The 13,769-nt window shown below is 41.9% G+C and overlaps 1 non-coding gene across 1 annotated transcript; it reads right to left on the bottom strand.

Annotated features, from left to right (window-relative positions):
* Positions 1-10,262: 10,262 nt before the first annotated feature.
* On the bottom strand, positions 10,263-10,365 carry LOC132487330 (U6 spliceosomal RNA). The gene has a single exon (XR_009531612.1). It is a non-coding gene; the product is annotated as a U6 spliceosomal RNA (small nuclear RNA).
* Between the last annotated feature and the right edge of the window lie 3,404 nt (positions 10,366-13,769).

Below are 13,769 nucleotides of genomic sequence, written 5' to 3'. Positions count from 1 at the left end.
TTATGATGACTGTTGAAACGCAAAATGGTCAGTTATACAAGCCTCAGCCCCCGAAGATCCGCGTTGCTGAAGCTAATGGCTAAGTGAAGACAATTTAAGAGAAGGGAAGGCAGCAAAGTGACACGTGTTGAAGGGAAATGACTAGCTTTCATACCTAATCTGTTACTTCACCCCTGTCAAAGGCCATGCCGGCAGTCTCCCTTCGCCGGCGCTGTTTTCCGCCAGCCCTCTTTCATGCGTGACCTCGCGAGACGCACACGTGCTCTACCTCCTCCGGGGCACCTCACCTGACAGATTGCTGGTTCCCGCACTGCCCCAGAGCAGGAGCTACTTAAAAGGTAGAATCAACAAAACTAGGTGAGTGATTGGATTTGAGTGTGGGACAGGTGGGGAATTTTAGGACACATTAAGATTTCTAACTGGGGCAGCCTGGGTTACACAGGGATAACTTCTCCAACCTTAAAGATCAAGTATATAGTTATAGTCACAGATGTAAATTCTAAATAGACTTGCTGCGTTTGGACTCTCTGTATCATATTCAAATTTCCTTGTTAATCAGATACTGTAGGATTTTTAGAACAAAACAGAAACGGAGGAATGTGGAAATTAAATGGTTTACCCACAGCCCAGTCACTTGCATCAGAACATCAAAACTTCATGAGACTTGAATTAGGAAGTTTCCAGAACTAACATGAAAGGTCACAGGTCCCTTTATGCAGAAGAGCTTGTTAGGCCGAAGTAATCATACTAAAAAGTAAATAATAAAGCAAATCACTTTTAGTGGAATTCACTATTAGTGAAATGACACATTCATTCATAGCCTTTCTAACTTGTACAGTTCTACACTTGTAAATGGAAACAGTATAATGAGACCCAGCTCCTGCCCTCAAAGAGCGTATGGTCTAGTTTAGGAAGACTAAGAAGCAAAACCTGCAGCACAGATGGTAAAATTTCCAACAGGGATTAGCTCAGATGCTGGGAAGCCCAGCAGAGGGTAAGGAGACCCAGCCCTGTGGGCAGTGGCCCCTCCTCCCTGAGGTCAGGCCGCCTACCCTGTAGGAAGCATGTGATTGTATTAGGCACAGACAATGTGGTGGGCATTTCAGGTAGCAGCAAAGCATGGGATGGAAGAAGGACATTTTGACTCACCCCACCATTTTGTTCCAGGGGATGTTTCAATGCTGCCATACGAAGAAGTAAGCAAGCAATATCCAAGGACTGCTGCAGCTTCTCTGTCACAGGTTGCCCGGGTTTGAATCCTGGGTCTGCCTTTAACCTGCTGCATAATTTGGGACAATTTATTTCCACTCTTTGTGCCAAAGTTTCCCCATCTTAAAATGGGAATAATAATTGTATCTCTGCAGAGTTTCTGTGGGGGTTAAATGAATGTAAGCCCATTTAAAGTGTTTAGAACAGGGCTCATAGTAAGTGCTCAATAAACATTAGTTATTATCATTTCTATAAATATAATATTTTTTCTTATTATTTGACCTCCTCTTGCTGTCTTTATCTCTCATGTCTGAATCTTTCTCTCTGTTTTACCTGGCTCTCTCTGTTGCATAAACTGCTCTCAATTTTCTCATAGGTTAGCTAAGTAATAAATACAAAATGTTAGTCTGATGTCCAATTCATAATGGATATTTCTGGTAAAAATAACCAATACAAATTGAAACTGAAAATAGCTATCATTGCATGTAGTAAAATGTGATATTGACTAAAAATTGACTGAAGATCAAATCTTAAAGTGCAAATATGCAAAATTTGAGCCAGCAAAGTTGAGCCTGGTAGAAATAACAGTCATTGAAGAAACCTCACACAACTATATAACAATTGGTAAAATTTGATGCAGACAGAACTGCTGGATGACTCAAATTTTCACTCTGAAATTTAAATGAAGAACTAATTCTGCCAGAAATAACTTTAGGGACTTCCCTGGTAGAACAGTGGTTAAAAATCCGCCTGCCAACGCAGGGGACACGGGTTCAATCCCTTGTCCAGGAAGATCCCACATGCCGCGGAGCAACTAAGCCCGTACACCACAACTACTGAGCCTGCGTGCCACAACTACTGAGCCTGCACTCTAGAGCCTGCGAGCCATAACTACTGAAGCCCACGCGCCTAGAGCCCGTGGTCCGCAACAAGAGAAGCCACCGCAGTGAGAAGCCCGCACACTGCAACGAAGAGTAGCCCCCACTCGCAGCAACTAGAGAAAACCCGTGCGCAGCAATGAAGACCCGATGCAGCCAAAAATCAATAAATAATTTGTTTAAAAAAGAAACTTTAGTAAATAAAAAACTAATAGCAAAAAATGAAAAAATACTGTCTAATACAGATCCAGAAAAGTACTGGTGTTTTGGGGGAGGATTATTTATTGGGGTTTATGATTTATTGGATTTTGATCCTGAAAATGCTTTCTCAATGAACATGTAACAGTGTTGGTATAATTTTGATTCAATGTCAAAAATGCCATTAGGGTCCAAAAAATTAGGGTCAGGATGGCGGTATGGATCGAGGGGTGTATGTGTGTGTGTTTGTGTGCACAAGTGTGTAGAAGTTAGGGAAAAACAAAAGGCAGCATGGCCTCAGAAATGGAGCAGCATGTAGATTACCCCCCATGCTATTAGTAATCTGTTAATCTAATTGATGGGCCAGAGACAGAGTAGTGCAAAGGCTTCAGGATTGGTCAGACTTGGGTTAAAAAAGGGTTCCATCACTCACTAGCTGTCACCCTGCAAAAGTCACCACCTCCCCGAGCCTCCGCCTCCTCATCTGAAAGCAAGCATGGCAATAGTACTCACCTCATAAGGTTATCATGAGGACCCCCTGAGACAATGCCCCTGGCCGGTACCTGGCTTTCAGTCTGCCCTTGGAAGAGATGTTAGCCACCATTACTTGTTATTGTTCTACTTTTTCAGTGTGTCTGTGCTCCCGGAAGTTACTCATACAGCTGGCAGCCAGCTAGATGAATAACTTCTTCTGAATAGGGTCTTCATATCCTATTTCTTTACCCACCCTCCTCAGCCCAGTTTCCAGGACCCCAACACAATGCCATGCTTATCATATGATCCCAGTGATTTTTAGCTGTATGTTGAGTGCATATTAAAGAAAGAGTGAAATGAAAGGGGAGAAAGAAAGGGAGTTGGGGGTCAGGGCTGTTAGACATATGCGGTGCATCAAAGGACTGCCAGACAGCTGGTGAGCAGGGGAACACTCCTAGGTGCTAGGTACTAATTAGCTGACAGGTGGGTCAAGGGTTGGAAAAGGCGGGAAACAGTATGTTGTTTACTTCCCAGAATGAGAGGCTGCCCCGAGGCCAGGTTCCCTAACGTCGCCACTCCTCCTGGCTCAACTGGTACAAGTGAAGACTATGCTCCTCTTCACCTTGAAGAAGCCCTGGGCTGAGTGAAGAGGAGCTTTGCAGACAGATTTGATAACTAAACTTACAAGAAAGGCTCTGGGCCACTTTGGCCTCAGCTAGCACTCCACTTCCTCTGGTCACATCTTCCCTGACACTAAAATACAGCTTGGAAAGACAGCTCAGTGCCCTTACAGTCACTGTGGCTTCCTCGAGCTGCGGCCCCCTCTCTCTTTGATGAGCCTGCGGGGCTGTAATTCTCATCCCCTGACATTTATGGGAGGCTGCGTATTAGCAAAAGGCTTTACAGCCATTTTTATGAGGGCTGCCTCCCTGAGACCTGTCAGGTATCGTCACCCAGGCCAAGCAGAAGGAGAGAGCAAGGGCTTGCGAGTAATGGTCCTCGCCCCCGGGCCCGCAAAGAGCCCAGTTCGGAGCCTTGCAGGTGCCACATTTCTTCAATCGCGTGTCATGGCTGGTCGGCTTGCCCTTGTAGCCTTGGCAGCTGTCAGTCATCCTCTGCCACGTCTGACTCATCAGTGGGTCCTGAAGGTGCAGCTCCCAAAGGCATCTTCTGTCCATCCATTTCTGCCCATGTCCACGGCACCACACTGGTCCAGCCTACCTCCCACACAGCCCCTGCCTGGTTCTGCCTCCTAGGCTTGTCCCCTGCCCTACCTTCCATGATCCACACAGGAGACAGAGTGATCCTCTAGATATTTACTTAGTTCTTTCATGTACACACCTGTAAACTTTCTGATACTTCTGGAAAAATCTTTATGGAAATCCTAGAGCGAAAATGTCCTACTGAAAGAATAATCTCTTTAAATTTTTATTTATTTTTTTGGCCGTGCTGGGTCTTCGATGCTGTATGCGGGCTCAGTAGTTGCAGGGGCTTAGTCGCAGCATGTGGGATCTTAGTTCCCCGACCAGGGATCGAACCTGGGCCCCCTGCACTGGGAGTGCAGAGTCTTAACTGCTGGACCACCAGGGAAGTCCCAGAATAATCTTTTAAAAACAAAAATAGCGACCTTTCAACAGCTTCCTCTATTGGGTAAGATTTATTCAGAAGAAAATCCAAGTTCCTTCGCAGACGGCAGGGTCCCTGCATGACCCGGCCCCTACCCGCCCCTCTGGCCTTCCCTCCACACTGGTCCCTGCTCCCACACCAGGTTCAGGGACCCACTTCTCAATCTGCCCGCAGAGCCCTGGGCTCTGCTCTCAGCTCAGCTGAGTTTGTCTCAACCTCCCAGTCTCAGCTCACGTGTCACCTCCCAGCCCCCAGTCTTAAATTGCCTGTTAAGTGCTTTCAGAGCCATCTGAACAAACTTTAAATGTTTCTTATTTGTTGACTTACACATAGTCCGTCTCATTTGCTAGAATGTACATCCCAGGAGAACAGGGACATGTATTTTTTACCATTGCACCAATGCTTAGCACAGCACCTGCACGGGGTATAGGCAAAGTATACTTATACACAGTAAATATGTGTTTGAAAATTAAATGAAGGAATGAAGCAATCCACTGAAACACCGCTCTCCATCTCGAACCCCCTGCTAGTCTTCATCATAATCAGTAGAGGGCAGCAAAGACCCTAAGTTATCTAATTTCTGAGGTTTCCTCCAGAAACTTTTGAAAACTTATTCCCCTTTGCCAAATGGCAGCGTCGAGTTTATCAGGAATTTCAGGGAAATGTCTTGCCTTAAAATTTCTTTCTTCTCCTTATTCCTGAAGCCTTCTCCTCTCTGAGTCATTTACAGGTTTTTTGTTTTGTTTGTTTGTTTTAAGATTCCAGGGACAACGCTCCTTAGGAGATGATAGCAGATGTTGTATTGACTAAGCCAAAAAGAAACCCAATGGCCTGGAGCCTGTACCTCCCTGCCAGACAAGTCAGTGTGGAAAAAAAGATGCTCCTGTCATCACCAACAGCTGTTTGGGACATAAGGATTTACGGCTCTCCCTTATGGTGTTTGGGGAGGAGCAGGTACCAGCTAGGCAGCTGCTGTTTATGTTTTGAGCATTTGTAAGAGCAAGTTGTGTGTGTGTTTCTAGTTCTGTCTTCTGCTTGGATCTGTTTCTGCTTATTCCATCTTCCCTTTTTTTTTTTTTTTTTTTTTAACAATCCCCCACCCAGGGCAGGAACCTCGGCATCTCCTGCCTTTGTGGGCTCCTTCACCAAGAATGCACCCTGAATCCAGGTAATCAGCAGTAGAATCAGCATCCACAGAATCTCAGGATGGTGTTTTCATTTGATCTCTGCCCTACAAATATTTACTGAGCCCTGTGACTTACCAGGCCTGGGTGTGTGCTCTGTGGGTACAGATGATCCATTTGATTGAAAGAACAGTTACTAGAATCAAAAGGGAGGCAGAGTTTCTCAACCTTGGTGCTAATGACACTTTGGATGAGATAATTCTTTGTTGTGAGAACACTCTAGGATTTTAGCAACATCCCTGGCCTCTCCCCATTAGATACAGGTAGTACTCATCCCCTAAGTTGTGATGACCAAAAATGTTTTCAGACATTGCAAAATGTCCCTGAGGGGCAAATTCCCACTCCCCAATCTTTTTTTGTTTTCTTTAATTGTATTTATTTATTTAATTTTGGCTGCATTGGGTCTTCATTGCTGCATGTGGGCTTTTCTCTCGTTGCAGTGAGCGGGGGCTACTCTTCGTTGAGGTGTGCGGGCTTCTCATTGTGGTGGCTTCTCTTGTTGCGGAGCACGGGCCCTAGGCTCGCGGGCTTCAGTAGTTGTGGCGCACGGGCTCAGTAGTTGTGGCGCATGGGCTCAGTAGTTGTGGCTCGCAGGCTCAGTAATTGTGGCGCACGGGCTTCAGTAGTTGTGGCATGCAGGCTCAGCAGGCTCAGTAGTTGTGACGCACGGGCTCTAGAGTTCAGGTTCAGTAGTTGTGGGGCATAGGCTTAGTTGCTCTGCAGCATGTGGGATCTTCCCGGACCAAGGCTCGAACCCATGTCCCTTGCATTGGCAGGCGGATTCTTAACCACTGCACCACCAGGGAAGTCCCTACCCCCCAATCTTGAAAGCCATTCTTTTAAGGATCATGGTGGAAATCTTTTGGGGGTGTCTTTCCAGCCTGAGTCAATGACCCCTTTTTCTCCTAGTTCTGCTCCTCACTATTCCATGCTTGTGTGTTGTGACCTGAAGCCTATGGACTGGGCAGATTGGACATCTGACCCAACTTAGGTCTCTCAGCTTCTTTCCTTTGGGAATTTGAAACTAGGACCCAGGGACTGAGTACCAGCTGGGTTCTTCAAGGGGACAAAACTTAAATGCAAATTTAGAAGATGTGGGCAGATGTATGATAATGTGGGGAGCATGAAGCAGAGATATCCTACTGCAGAGATAAGAATGAAATAAACTACGGGGATGGGGAATAAATTAGGAGGTAGGGATTAACATATACACACTACTATATATAAAATAGATAACCAACAAGGACCTACTGTATACAGGGAACTATACTCAATATTTTGTAATAACCTATAATGGAAAAGAACCTGGAAAAGAATATATATATAACTAAATCATTGTGCTGTACACCTGAAACTAACACAACATTGTAAATCAACTATACTTCAAAAAAAATGCAATAAACTACGGAGAAACACAGAGGAAGAGGCAGACAGAAGTCACCTCATTCTGGCTCTTTCTGGTTCCAGTACTTCCTAAGGACAGGGTAAACTTCCTGCCTTGGGTAGGAAAGACATTGATAACTAATTCCTCTTTTGTGCTAGGGCAGTTTTTGCTTGTTTGCTTTTTTCTGAGTCCTAACTGGTACATTCTCTCTAGCCTGGAAGTGAAATCATAACCAGAAAACATCAGGGATCTAGGCAGTTTAGGGAACTGTTTCTAACCCTCAGGGCAGCTCCACCCACCTCTGCAGATGTGCGCCATTCTCCTTTCTCTACCAAATGGCTTCCTCACCCTCTCTATAGAATTTTTCTTGTCATAACCTTAGCTTGTACATGGCTTGGTGTGTCACGGCCTCAACTCAACTTCTGGTTTGCTGTCCATTCACTAACAGCAAACCCAGGCTGGGTTTCTTGGCTCAGATTTCTGAGCAAGAGAGTCTGATTGGCTCATGTGGCAAAACACTATTGGCTGCCCATCCCACAATCATCCCTCCAAATCAGTTTTGTTCAGGTGAACAACCCAAGGTGATGAACCAGAATTGGTTTGTTAAGGGCAGTGAGATGTAAAAGGAATCTTCTTGGGAGGCTTATGGAAAGAATTTTATCCTTGATACAAGAAGGCAAAGCCCAAGGAGGAGCTAGTCCATCCCCTTCCTGCCTACTTTGGATATGTCATGTGAGGACATGATATATGAAGCCATGGCAGCCATTTTGCAACCATGAAGTAAAGCCAAGAGACTTAGAGAGGAACTGGCAGAATCGGGCTACAAAGCCTTGAGCTGACAAATTAACCAACCCCGGAGCCATGTACCTTTAAACTTCCTGTTACATGAGATAATTAGGTATCCTTACAGTTTAAGCTACTTTGACTCCAGTATCCTGTTACATGAAGCCAAAAGGATCCTGACCGATACAGTATAGCTCATCTTTTCAGGCCAGGTCACTCAGGTTCCAGGTCACTAGCTGGCTATCCTGTCACACACCTACCTCCAATCCATGTGTTTATTCCCCTGCCCCAAACTTTTATTATGAAAATTTTTACACCTACAGAAAAGTTGAGGAAATAATACAGTGAACACTGAAATATCCCTCACCTAGATTGTTAACATATGCAGCTAAATGCTGTATATGTTCATTGTATAATATTTCCATATATATGAGGTTATTTTTTTCACTGAACCATTTGAAAGTAAGTTAGAGAGTTTATGAAGCTTCACCCCAAAGTACTTCAGCATTTATCTCCTAATAAACAAGAACATTTTCCTATATAACCAGTCATTATAGTAGATTTAATATTGATTATTCTCTAATATAAAAATCTTGCTAAATTCTTCAGTTTTCTCAGTAATGTCCTTCGGAGCTTTTTTTTTTTTTGGTTTGTTTGGTCCAGTCTCCTTTATTCTAAAACACCTCTTCTGTTTTTTTGTTTTTTGTTTTTTTTTGGTCTTTCCTGTCACTTTCAGGCCAGTTGTTTTTATCTGGTTGTTTCTTCAGAATTAGATTTCGTTAAAGATTTTTAGCAAAAACTCTACAGAGGTGATGTTGGGTCCTTCTTAGCACATCACAAGAGGCACAGGAAGCCACTGTGTCCTATTATTGGTCGGGCTAAGTTTAATCAGTTGATTAAGGTGCTATCTGCTAGAATTCTCCATTATAAAGAGTTTGAAAAGATGTCTTTACAATTAATAAGTAATCTGTGGGATAGTACTTTGCTAATATCTTGTTCCCCAACAACTTTCACCCAGTGTTTTAGCAGCCATTAGTAAACCTTGCCTGAATCAACTATGTGATTACAAAGATCACATTTTTTTGAATTTTATCATTTCCTCTCTACATTTATTAGCTGGCATTCTACTGCTTAAGGAAAAGAGCTTTCTCTTCCCTCACACTCACTTTTAAATTTTCTTGAGTATTATTATGAACTCAGTTTTTCATTACCACTCATTTTCTTTTCGATTTTCAATTTGTCCCAAATTTGGCCCCTTCAAGGTGGGAGCCCCTTCCATCTGGTCTCTGTCCTTCAGACATAACCCCATCATTGTTTGAGCACTTCTTTGCTCTCTAGCAGAGGAAACCCCAAGCTCATTTTGTACTTTCCTTTGATTCAGACCTAAAATCAGCCATTTCCCCAAGATAACTTGATTACTTTTAGTGAGAAGTAGTTCATAGAAAGCAAAAACTGGGTGGTAAGAGTGCTCATTGCTGTTGGGGTGTCATTGTGTCTAGGTCCTTTCAGTGGACAGAGCCAGGAAGTATGCTTGATTTTAGTCTTTTTTTTTTTTTTTTTTTTTTTTACAGTATGCGGGCCTCTCACTGCTGTGGCCTCTCTCGCTGCAGAGCACAGGCTCTGGACGCACAGGCCCAGCGGCCATGGCTCACAGGCCCAGCCTCTCTGCAGCACGTGGGATCCTCCCGGACCGGGGCACGAACCCACGTCCCCTGCATCAGCAGGCGGACTCTCAACCACTGTGCCACCAGGGAAGCCCCTATTTGATTTTAAATCATAAATTTATCTTGATCCCCCAACTCCAATCCAACACCTCAGGATTCTTCCTCTTTTCTTCTCAGTCCATATTTTTATCTCTTTTCTCCCACAGTGAAAACCTGGTTTTCAATCCAACATCAATATATTTACTCATTTGCTCCTCCCTACAATACACCCAATAGTATCAGAATTACTGTATCAATACCACTACCAACAACAAATCTACTAATAAAGTTCCAGATTGGGCTTCCCTGGTGGCGCAGTGGTTGAGAGTCCGCCTGCCGATGCAGGGGACACGGGTTCGTGCCCCGGTCTGGGAAGATCCCACATGCCGCGGAGCGGCTGGGCCCGTGAGCCATGGCCGCTGAGTCTGCACGTCCGGAGCCTGTGCTCCGCAACGGGAGAGGCCACAACAGTGAGAGGCCCGCGTACCGTTAAAAAAAAAAAAAAAAAAAAAAAAAGTTCCAGATTGTTTGCAGTGCTTTTTTTTTAATCCCTAGAATATAGCCCACTAAAGGTAAAAAGATCTGTTAAAAAAACTTTTAACCTCGAAATAGGTTCATTTGTTTCTCTTTATATTCAGTGTTAGAGTTTTCCTTTCCTTGTTGACTTAATTTTTTTCTTTGTGATAGTGGGCTTCTTAATTTTTTTCCAGTTTTATTGAGATATAACTGCTATATAAGATTTGTAAGTTTAAGGTATACAACATAATGATTTGGCATATGTATATATTGATACAATTACCAAAGTTTAGTTAACATCCATAAGAAAAATATGGAATGCTTCACAAATTTGCATGTCATCCTTGTGCAGGGGCCATGCTAATCTTCTCTGTATCATTTCAATTTTAGTATACATGCTGCCAAAGCAAGAGCTAATTTAATTTTTTGAATATGTAAAACAGTAGCATAGTTAAAAAGTCAAAACTATATAAAATGTAACTCAGAGTAGTTTTCTTCAACCCCTGCGCATAAGTTTCTGGTTTATCCTTTCTTAATTGCAAAAATAAGCAAATAATATATATGTATATGTACATGCATAGACATATATCCTCATTTTTGCCTTTTTTATTCAAATAGTAGTATACAACATATACTCTTTTGCACATTATTGTTTTCACTTCATATTGTTTTATGTTATACAAATGCAAGTGTTTTATAGCACTGGTGTTTCCCTTATTTGCTCTCTCAAATGTATTTGGTATTTAGGAAGGTTTTATTTTTATTTTAATGGTTACTTTTATACTAAAACTAAAATAAACTCCATCCCCCCCATCTTATTTTTGTTATTTTCTATTGGTTCCTCAACAATATTGAAATTAATTAATAATTTCTTCTTTCCTCTCTTATCCCTATCCAGCAGTATCTCATTTGAGTAAATATCCTTTTATCCTCATCAGCAACAAGTATATTCTATATTTCATCCCTCTTACCATTCTTCCCTTTTAATTATTATATAATATCTACTTTGCCTGGTCATGTACTCTTCTTATAACCATCATAGTTTTATAGATAAATACATATTTTATGCTTACCATCAGTCCTTATGCCAATGCCTTTCCATTTTGGTTGTCTAAAAAATCTTTCTTCAGTAAATTCACGGGAGCAGTAGTCTCTGGTTCTTTCATGTTCATCATTTGTGGCATGTTGACTAGATATAAAATCGTTGGCTCATGTTTTCTTTCCTTGAATATCTTCAATATGTTACTCTATTTATTTCTTTATTTGGCTGCTTCGGGTCTTAGTTGTGGCATGTAGGATCTTTGTTGCAGCGTGCGGGATCTTTTGTTGCAGCATGTGGGATCTTTTGTTGCGGCATGCAGGCTCCAGAGCACTCAGGCTCTCTAGTTGTGATGCATGGGCTCTAGAGCACGTGGGCTCAGTAGTTGCAGCACGCGGGCTTAGTTGCCCCGTGGAATGTGGGATCTTAGTTCCCCGACCAGGGATTGAACCCACATCCCCTGCATTGGAAGGCGGATTCTTAACCACTGGACCACCAGGGAAGTCCGTTTCTCTACTTCTTCTGGAATAAAGTTCAAAGACAATCATTTCTTTCCCATTTAGGTGACTTGATATTTTGACTAGATGCCCAAAAGATTTTTTTCTTTTCTTGTAAAGTCCAGAAGTTTTCTGAGAATATACCTTGACATTGGTCATTCTGGATTGATTTTCCTAGGTACTAGTGTCAAATCTTTTTTTTTACTTCAGGAAAACTTTTCTTAAATGTTTGCTTTTTAAATTTAAATTATTTTAAAATTTCCTCTGCTTTTTTTTGTGGTTCTTTTGTTATACATAGTTTGTTCATTTGTTTACCTTTCTACATCTACCACTTTCTCACAGATCTCTTTGATTTGTTGGAATTCCCTCCTTTTCACCTACTGTTATCTGATATATTTATTCACTCTTCTGTTTTTTTTTCTATTTTAGTCTCCATCTCTCAAATGATTAATATTAATTCTGAGTTCTCCTACATCATTTCTGAGCTTCTCTAATTCTGATTTATATAGTCCTTTCCTCTCTGATATTATTTTATTAGTTTTTTATCTCATTTTGAAATAATAAATTTTTCATCTGTTTTATAAGCATGTCTTTCTGATATGTTTTCACTATTAGAATGTTATTCTGCCCTTTCTTTTTACTTTTTCTTTTATTTTTTTAAATTAATTTATTTATATTTGGCTGTGTTGGGTCTTCATTGCTGCGCGCAGGCTTTCTGTAGATGCGGCGAGCAGGGGCTACTCTTAGTTGCAGTGCATGGACTTCTCATTGCAGTGGCTTCTCTTGTTGCAGAACATGGGCTCAAGGCACACGGGCTTCAGTAGTTGTGGCACGCAGGCTCAGTAATTGTGGCTCACGGGCTCTAGAGCGCAGGCTCAGTAGTTGTGGTGAACGGGCTTAGTTGCTCTGCGGCATGTGGGATCTTCCTGGACCAGGGCTTGAACCCATGTCCCCTGCATTGGCAGATGGATTCTCAACCACTGCACCACCAGGGAAGTCCTCTTTTTTACTTATAATGACTTAGTGTTGGATTTTTTTCCAGCTTTATTGAGATATAATTAATATATAACATTGTGTAAGTTTAAGGTGTACAACGTAATAATATGATACACTTATACATTGCAAAATGATCACCACAATATGGTTAGTTAACACATCTAACTTAGTGTTGGATTTGAACACAATCTTATTCTATTGTTCATTTTTATATGAATTTACTTTTTCTTTTATGAAGGAAGGGTGAATCAGGGTAACTTTTCTGGCTTCATTACTTTAGATTTCCTTCTTCTGGTATCCTTACCAATAATTTTTTAATGTCCTGTACTTTCTGAGATGTAGTTCCTCTGCTCTTTTATCTAGACTTTCTTTTTCCTTTGCTTCTATTACCCCATCCTTCTTCATTTGGATTCTACTCTCAGAAGTATTCTTTTGGTGTGAGACTTTCTTCTGAAAAGGAGCTTTGTAATTTGAAGTTCACAGAGCCAAAAACCACACCAGCTCCTTTAGGCCTTATCTTGGACCCCACACACCCACATCTTTACTGAAGTGTAGAAAACCCCCTCCCAGTTTTAGTAGTTGTTCTCAAATTGGTCTACCCCACTTTTCAGTGAGTACTATTGCCAGTTTTAGAGTTCTGTTCTCAGGTCTGTCAGATACCTCATGGCTCCCTCCCGTGCAGACACTAATACGATGTGGTTCTTGAGCTATTGGTAGTTTTCCTCCACCTGCTCATATTTTGAGGTTCATGAGAATATCTTGTTCATCTAGAATAAAAATTTGAAAAAACAAATGTCAATCAAGAAGGAACTGGCTTAAAAATTTAGTCATATCATTGTAGTTTTTTAATAAGGTGAAGTCAATGTTGAATTTTATATAACAATATGGAAAGCAGTATATAATATGTTAAGTCAGAGAAGAAGCTTACAAAGTTTTTATAGTATGATAACATTTATATATTTTTTAAAACGTTAAAAATATATTTGTGTGTACGTTAGTGTAAAAGTTGCCTAGAAAAAGAAACATCCAACTGTTTATATGGTAATTTATTCAGGTACTAGTGGGGGTTAGCTATTTCCAGTTTATACATATGGGTTGCACAGATAAGTACTGTTGAATTTTTTTTTTTTTGTCTGTATGCGGGCCTCTCACTGTTGTGGCCTCTCCCATTGTGGAGTACAGGCTCCGGACGCACAGGCTTAGCAGCCATGGCTCACGGGCCTAGCCGCTCGCGGCATGTGGGATCTTCCCAGACCGAGGCATGAACTCGTGTCCCCTGCAT

Source organism: Mesoplodon densirostris, chromosome 3 (genome assembly GCF_025265405.1).
Source record: "Mesoplodon densirostris isolate mMesDen1 chromosome 3, mMesDen1 primary haplotype, whole genome shotgun sequence".
Taxonomy (NCBI): domain Eukaryota; kingdom Metazoa; phylum Chordata; class Mammalia; order Artiodactyla; family Ziphiidae; genus Mesoplodon; species Mesoplodon densirostris.
The sequence above is the reverse complement of the archived record's forward strand: the minus strand, read 5'-3'. Positions and strand labels throughout refer to the sequence as shown.